Below are 8,549 nucleotides of genomic sequence, written 5' to 3'. Positions count from 1 at the left end.
TTTAAATTTGCATATTATTTAAACCATGGTCCAGAGCCTTGCAAATACAGAGGTTCCAAAGATTCCATAGGTTTCAGATTTGGAGGCAGATGTGAGGCACCATCTCCAAATTCATGCTTCTCTTCCCTCCTTCACCCTTCTTCTCTATGCAGCCAACAAAACAGCAGATTAATACCCAAAATATTTTCAGGGCCAACACTTTGGGAAGGAGAATTCAATGCTCTCCATCCGTGGCCTGTCACTGGTAGTGTGGCTGTGCTGCCACAGTCTAAAGGCTTCCTCAGAGCAGTACTGGTGGACCAGTGGTACAGCTGGAGGAACAGGCAAGGGACTTTTTATTTTGTTGTTTTGTTGGGGTTTTATTTTCCCTTGTATCACTGCTGCTATTATACCCCTGAAATAAAATAATGAAATAAAATAAGGTAAAATAAAGTACCCAAATCCTACCTCCCCAAGCAGAACTTCCCTCTGGCAATTCATCATCTGCAGGGGCAGGTGAGTCAGCCGTGTGGCATGAGCCTGGGCAGCCAGCTGCAATTCCCTTCCCAGCATGGGGCTGTGGGAGGGTGTCTTGCTCTCCCCAAGCATGGCTGGGCACACACAGGCCACTTGCTTTATCTGGGGGAGCTGACCTAGCACGCATGTAGCCACCAATAAGTAGTTCAAGATCACGAGCCAAGGACTCTAAGGTACACTGTTCAAAAATCATCCAACTGTTAAGAACTTATGGGGGATTTTCTTTGGCCTTTTGCTGTGCTGTTCTAGGCCTTGTTTTATTTTATAATTTGTTTTATTTTATATTTTATTTTGTTTTATTTTTATTGTATTGCATCTGCAATCCCAAGGGTCAGATGGGAATTATTTATTATTAAATGAAAACTGAGTTTCCCGTGTCATATATGATCCTAAGAGCCACATCTTAACACCATCACCACTCTAGGTTGGATCAAAAGCATTGACAGTTCTTTGACACAGTCATCTGGATTGTTCATCTTTTCTTCTCTAGGAGCAAGAGCTTTCCTTGAAAGCAGTGTATCACTTCTCTCCCAAAGAACACTCCCTGATGGGCATCTTCTTGAGGAACTAGCCAGAGAGCTTCTTGCAGTGCATGGTAGGGGAAAGCTTTCCAACACAGCATCCAAACCTCCTGTATGGGAAGGAGAGGAAAGACCTCTCCTGTTAATGGAAGTGGGAAAACAGTGAGGGAAGTGATTTCATGAATTCTTTTTTGTGTCTTGAAGAGGGCCCAGTCAGGTCTGGTCTCCTCATTGTTATGTTTTATAATCATGTGTGGGCTATTTGACAGAGAGAAGGTAACTGAGGGCTCAATTCTCAGTTTCTCAGCAATCTGAGAAGTGCTAATGACATCAAGTTCTAGAAATTAATGTAGCCAGTGTAGCTACATTATAATGTAGCTAATTTCTGTAGAAACCAGCATAGAATCTATCACAGAATTATAGCATCACAGAATGGTTTGCATTGCATGGGACCTTAAAGACCATCTAGTTCCAGTCCCTCTGGGTAAGGACACCTTCCACTAAACAGATTGCTCAGGGACCCATCCAACCTACCTTTGAATATTTCCAGCGAGGGGGCCACCTTCTTGAATGCTTCCAGGGAGGATTGTTCCACTTCTTTTGCCTTCAGGGGTATGGAGATTGTCTGCTTTAGGAAAGTCAACCCAAATTAACTCTTGAAGGGTGAAGTGTTTCTGGGAATGATCTCATGCATTACTAAAAGGGGGTTTAATTTGATTCTGCTTTATCCAATGCATACAGTTCAATGGATAATCAGAGAGGGCTTTTATTTCCTAAGAGGCTAAATGTAGAAGTTCAGAGACCTAGGAGATATGACCAAAAAATGCTTATGGGGGGGAAAAGATAAAGAAGAAAGAAATAAAGCTTATTTAATTTCAGTATAGTTCTCGGTAAGCTTTAAGCTCTGAATGAAGATTTATGTTGGTCCTTCTTGATCCAAAAGGGTTGCCTCTCCTTAATAACAAGGCTTTCTTTGAGACTGTTTAATGCATATTGCTGCTGCCAGATACAACCTCCTACTTCTTCTAGGTTTTGAAATAGACTGGGCAATTCCTAAGCTTTCTTTGGCACGTGAAGATAATTCATGTGTTGGACTACAACCTGACTGCTCACCCAAAAGTGCGGGAGGCCTGGGTGATGTAGATTAGGAATAAACAAAAGGAACTGGAAAATTCTGTAGAAGCAACATTTTAATAACTTTGCTTCAGCATTACATGAGGGGAAAATACCCTGTGCAAAGTGAATAGCCTGTTGAGGATTCTCTGCCCTTGGCTATAAGAAAGTTAGGTTTCTGGTCCCTTTGCATGTGTATGCAGCAGATAATGTAGAAAATGCTAGTCCTAGTCATAGCCTATTGAGAAGGAAAGGGGAAGAAAAGATAAGTAATAAATCTGGATAATGTACCCAGGAAGGGGTTGCTCTCTTCTCCCAGGCAACCAGCACCAGAACAAGGGGACACAGTCTCAAGCTGCACCAGGGGAGGTTTAGACTGAAGGTGAGGAGAAAGTTCTTCACCGAGCGAGTTGTTCATCATTGGAATGTGCTGCCCAGGGAGGTGGTGGAGTCACTGTCCCTGGAGATGTTCAAGAGGGGATTGATCGTGGCACTTGGTGCCATGGTTTAGTCCTGAGGTCTGTGTTGATAGGTTGGACTCGATGATCCTCAAGGTCTCTTCCAGCCTTAGTTATACTGTGATACTCTGTGATACTGTGAAAGAGCATTGCCACAGTGATGGCAGCAAAGGCACAGGAAGGAGAATGTTCAAGCTGCGCTGTCACCCAGAAATGTCTTCAGAGAATAGCACTCTCCATCATAACACACTCCATCATCTTTTCCCAAAACTTTTGACATCCCTGCAGGAGTGTCAGGGGCTGCAGCACCCCAGAAATACCCATTAAAAGCCCCAGAGAGAATTGCTGGCCCTTGAAACTTCATGCCAGTGCTGATGCAAATGGAGGAGATTCCAGCAATGAGCCTGTTTCCACGGATTATGTTGAAGAACAATGGAGCAGAAGACAAAAGTTGGATGAAGCTACCCCCAGGCAAGAGTTTTGTTTGAAAACTAAGACAAAATGTACACGAAATGCATAAACTGAAACGGCTGTAAATAGCCTATGAGAAAACGCTACAATAGGATTGTTTAGAGTTCTTCCTCATTATGCCACTTCACATTTGAGAGGATAATGGGAAAAGAAGATCCTGTATTTTTAAAAGAAATCCACAGGCATTACAGCAAATGAGTGTGTTTTCCAGTTCAAATATTGTGAGTATTTTTTTTACTGTTTGCACAGGCTCAGGATTTCTGAGCCCATGTAATAATCTGAAGAAAAGCCCCACCATTTCTCGCTTTTCTGAGACTCACCACATGGCATGCAGTTGAAAACACTTTGCTGTGGCATGTTTAATGTTCCTCTGGCTGTATGTGGTTCCTTAAAGCAACTGGGATGAGAGGAGATAAAATATGTCCTGCTTCCCCAAAGCAAATCGTCTGGCTCTGTGGCTACCTGTAAGGAAAGACCACTTCCAGTTTGGCCACAAAACATAATCCCTGTGTACTCTGAAATTTATGAGTGGCTACATTACCATGCAATTAGCCTGGATTACCAAAATGTTGGATAAGAAGGGGAAAAAAAAGGTTTGCTCCTCATTATTTTTTCCTCTGAGCATACGTCTGCTCCGCTCAGAGTTTCCTATACCTGATCCTTTGGTGTCTGTGACCACCAACGGAGTTTCCCCCAGCCCCAGCAGTCTGGTTGAAATGTGTGTGCTGTATATCCTCGTTGTCCGGAGGGTTCTGGTAAAGGCATTTATCTGTTGAATGACGTGCAGGCTGCCAGATTCAACAGATGACAGCTTAAGCACAGCACTAGTGACCACCAATGGTGTGAGTTTTATTTTGGGATCCTGCTCTCTCTTTTAAGAAAATGTTGTCACTATTGAATTTGATTGTTTTTCCCCCTCTTTGCAAGCTGTTTCTCGTGAGCTCACGAATCCTCTGTCCCACATTAAGCACTGATCTTGATTTCTCGTGCACCAATTTTGTGCTGCTCCTCCTCTAGCCTTCAGCAGTTGCTTGTGGTTTGTGCTCATGTGAAATCAAAAGCAGGGGTTTGGGAACAGATGTGAATAAACAGACACAAATACGTGCCTGCTCTCGCCCTCCCTCTTTCTCACCTGCTGCCCATTTGCTAATCTCTGTTAAGACATGGAACAGTTTAGAAAACACACTGATCTTGACTGCCCTTTGTTTTTCTTGTCCTTTTCACCAGTGAGCATTTGTGAAAAGAGAAGACAGATGCAGCACAGATGCCCTGTTCTTCATGGCTCCGTACTGAGGTTTGTTTTTTCAGTATCTTCATCAATGATCTGGATGAGGGGATCAAGGGCACCCTCAGCAAGTTTGTAGATGACACCAGGTTAGGTGGGTGTGTCAATCTGCTAGGAGGTAGGGAGGCTCTACAGAGGGATCTGAACAGACTGGGTGAATGCACTGAGGCCAGTGGTATGAGGTACAACAAGGCCAAGTTATGTCTCTTTCACTTGTGTAGCAACAACCTCATGAATACTTCAGGCTCAGGACAAGGCAGATGGAAAGTTGCCTAGAGGAAAATGACCTGAGGTTGTTGGTTGACTACTGGCTGAATACAAGCCATCAGTGTGTGCAGGTGGCCAAGAAGGACAACAGCATCCTGGTGTGTATCAGGAATAGTGTGGCCAACAGGAGTAGGGAAGAGATTTTCCACCTGTACTTGACACTGGTGAGGCCACACCTCAAATACTATGTTCAGTTTTGTGGCCCTCACTCCAGGAAGGACATTGAGGTGCTGAGTATGTGGTGAAGGGTCTAGAACACAAGTCTTAGGAGGAGCAGCTTAGGGACCTGGGGCTGTTTAACCTGGAACAGAGAAGCCTCAGGGAAGACCTGGTCATCCTCTACAACTACCTGAATGGAGGTTGTAAAGAGATAGGAGTCCTTCTGTTCTCCAAAGCAGAGAGAAGTTTTAGATTGGATGTTAGGAATAATTTCTTCACTGACAGGATTGTCAAGCCCTAGAACAGGCTGCCAGGGAAATGCTTGAGTCATCATCCTTGGAGGTATTTAAAATTACAATGTTTAATGGGGACCTGGCAGTGTAGGGTTAGTGGTTGATGACTTTAAAGGTCTCTCCCAACCAAAATGATTCTGTGATTCTATACAAGAGGTGAACTGAGAGTTCCGAGTCATCTAGCCCAGGTTTCTTGTTATCAGCATCGACCATGCCTTGTTCATGAGCGTATCAAACCGGAAACTGGTTGGGAGCATTGCTGTCAGGAGAAACTGTCTTGTCCTGCATGCAATTATCCCTTTAAGGGTGGCACACTCTTCACACAGGATGGTTTAAAGACCCAGGAAATTAAAAAGTCAGATGGGTGCAAATGGTTACAGCACAAATGCCTCCATCCACCATTCTGGGTATCACCATGATAGTTCTTAACAGGGATTTTCTTAGCAAAGAACATATGCAAAGATAATAACTACCCTGCTGATGCTGGCAGATATCCTCCTCTCTGACAGACTCTGTTTCATTCACATGCACAACAGGGGGGAAAGGATTATTTTAGCATACTTGTTTTCTTTCCTGGTTCGCGTCATTCACCAAGTATGTACAAATAGGAAGGATGCCAAAGTGTTTACAAGAAGATCAGAGATGATTTGAGCCAAAACTATCAGTTCAAGTGCCCTCAAACTTTAGGGGTTTTCTGATGTGGCTATGACTCCAAAAGCTGTGACTCAGCCCCATCGAGCACTGGAGTGAATGTCTAAAATAAGTCTCAGGGACAAAAGCTCTGTTCTGAATTGTCCTGTGAGCTCCCACTGAGTGCTAGACATGAGAAATCTCCCTGACTCTGTCAGCATAAAACTTTCAAGGCATAGGTAATGTACATCATAAATTTGAGTGGAGAGTTTGGGTTTTAAGTGTTTTTCCTTTGAAAAATCTTACTAAGCTCCTATCTCCTTCCCTTTCCAGACCACCCGCAGTTACCACCCCCAAGCCAGTAACTCCATGGTCTTTAGAGAGCTTCTGTTGTTCTCAGTATCATTCTAATGGCATAGGTGCTAAGCAAAAGCAATAAATCACTTCAAACAGGTACTCAATGTCAGAGATACAATTCCTATAATTCCAATTTACTTCCTTCTAAATGCCTGAATCTTGGTTTTGTATATAACAGAGGGATGACTGTAGAGATATGGAGATCAAAGAGTTGAGGGGAGGAATTTCTCTGTAAAGGAATCAGCGGGAGGTAGATCATCAACTCTGACACACCAGCATGGTACTAGGGCTGCTTATGTGAAACCCTCCAGTCCCTATCATCACCCAAAATGAGGCTGTGGTTCTGGGAATGTTCTAATGGCAATTCCAGTACTGTTGGTTTATTTTTTCTTCAGATTCTCTGTTACATGTAGACTGAAACTGCTGAGTAGATGAGAGGTAAGGAAGAATTTTCAAATCAATCAAATGAAAAGTTTTGGTGATGTCTTACTCTATTCCCCGTCAGCCACATATTGCTGTGGGGTTTGGTTTCTTTGTTTGGGGTCTTTTTAAGTATGCTTGAGACTTATGCTTTACTACTTAGAGAGCTGAGACCTTCACCTATGCCCTTATCATCTCTGGCTTTGATGATGATCACCTTCTTTTCTTCTCTGACTGATCTAGTGCTCATTCAAATACAGCTGCCATAGATGACTTTCCTTGCTCACAGTAGTGAGGGTCACTTCTTCACTGAGTCTTCCCACTGACTCACTGTTTGCAGCACTAGAGGAGCATGCTTCATGACCTTGATTTCAAGAGACAAAGTTAAATTTACCTTCTCTTGATGTTCTTGTCATCTCTCAAGCAGTTGTTCTTTGCTTTCTTAACACCTTTACTATGGAGATACATGTTTGTATGATTTTAAGGCTGGTTTTTAAGCTCTTGTGTGGTGAGCATGCTACTTGAAACACTCTTTCAACAGCCTGAAAACCTGCTTTCTCCTCATTTGCCTCCATTGTCATAGAATCATAGAATCAATAAGGTTGGAAAAGACCCCAAAGATCATCAAGTCCAACCTGTCACCCAAGACCTCATGGTGAAGAGTGGTGTGGGCTCTGCCCCACAACATTGCTAGGGAATCAGTAGAAAGAAATTGGACAAAACAGAAGGCAATCTGTACATGTTATGGGTCTGTGTCACACAGGTCCAGACAGGCAACAGAATTAGATCACAGAATCAATAAGGTTGGAAAAGACCTCAGAGATCAAGTCCAACGTGTCACCCAACACCTCATGACCACTAAACCATGGCACCAAGTGCCACATTCAATCCCCTCTTGAACACCTCCAGGGACGGTGACTCCACCACCTCCCTGGGCAGCCCATTCCAATGGCTAACAACTCTCTGTGAAGAACTTTCTCCTCCCCTCAAGCATAAACTTCCCCTGGTGCAGTTTGAAAGACAGCTCCTGTGCCTCTAGCTACCTCCCTTTAAGAAGAGGAAATTATTTATGATTGGGAATTGCTTTTTACGTTCAAAATTTGAAGCAGGGTGTGATGATGGTCACGATACACACACGTCTCAGGCCGACTCCATAATATCATTACTGTTTATTGCTTCTGTCATCTTTGATTTCCCCTCCTGTTGCAGCTTTCCCATGTTGAAGCGTGCCTTCATTTCAGACCCAGAGCCTCCAACTCGCACATCTGCTTACCTTTAGTCATCTGCCTACTCCCACTGATCCCAGGGGGAATACAAACGTACTTTGAATTAAGTGCACGTGCGAGATTTTTGGGGCATTCAATCATGGGAAATGAAGTCCACTTGTTGTTATTTTTTCGCAGCTTCAACTGCTAGCAGCTTCTGCAGGTGGTCAAACCTGCAGAGATTTTTAACAACCACTGTTACTAAGGAAAAGACAGCAGGCCCGAAATCAGCAAGGCTTGAGAAAGGGCCATGGCAATATTAAGCAAAGAGGGGTTTTTTTTATAGCAATAAAAGTGGTGTGAGCTCTCACAGCAAGGGTTGTTCCAAGACAGTAGAGCTGGCAATGACCCAACTTCTTATTCTCTTTTCTTGAGGCAATGCTCAGATCAGACAGAGTTTTCCTCCCATATGTAAATCAGTGCTGTTCCCAGGAGGGACAGGGGAAATAATAGCTTGTCATTTATGATGGGGAAACACCCCTAGCATAACTGGTGCTGGATTGTTTGGTAATTGGATGAGACTTGATTTCCTGACATGCAAACACCAAAAGGACAGCAGAAGTTTATGAGGCATCAGATGGAAAATAAAGTTGAAGAGCCAGCTACACTGTGAAGATTGATTACATTATCATCATTTATTTCTCTTATTTCTGTGCATACTCTTCATATTTAAACTGTTACAGGAAGGGCTGGAAACAACTCAAATTTCAGTCTGCAGTAAGTAGCACTGTAGCTGCACTGCGATTCAAGCAACAGAAGAGGGAGAATTTAGAAGTCATGGTACTTTAAACAAC

General features: G+C 43.4%; 1 long non-coding RNA gene across 1 annotated transcript; it reads left to right on the top strand.

Annotated features, from left to right (window-relative positions):
- The first annotated feature begins 261 nt into the window (after positions 1–261).
- Positions 262–4,369, top strand: LOC137456974 (uncharacterized). Its single transcript, XR_010991182.1, has 4 exons — positions 262–323; positions 1,007–1,111; positions 2,897–3,079; positions 4,307–4,369. It is a non-coding gene; the product is annotated as an uncharacterized lncRNA (long non-coding RNA).
- Positions 4,370–8,549: the final 4,180 nt, after the last annotated feature.

The sequence above is a fragment of the Melanerpes formicivorus genome, unplaced genomic scaffold (assembly GCF_026170545.1).
Source record: "Melanerpes formicivorus ecotype bairdi unplaced genomic scaffold, bMelFor1.0.p_v2 SCAF_150, whole genome shotgun sequence".
Lineage (NCBI taxonomy): Eukaryota > Metazoa > Chordata > Aves > Piciformes > Picidae > Melanerpes > Melanerpes formicivorus.
This window is presented reverse-complemented; position numbering and strand designations above follow the sequence as displayed.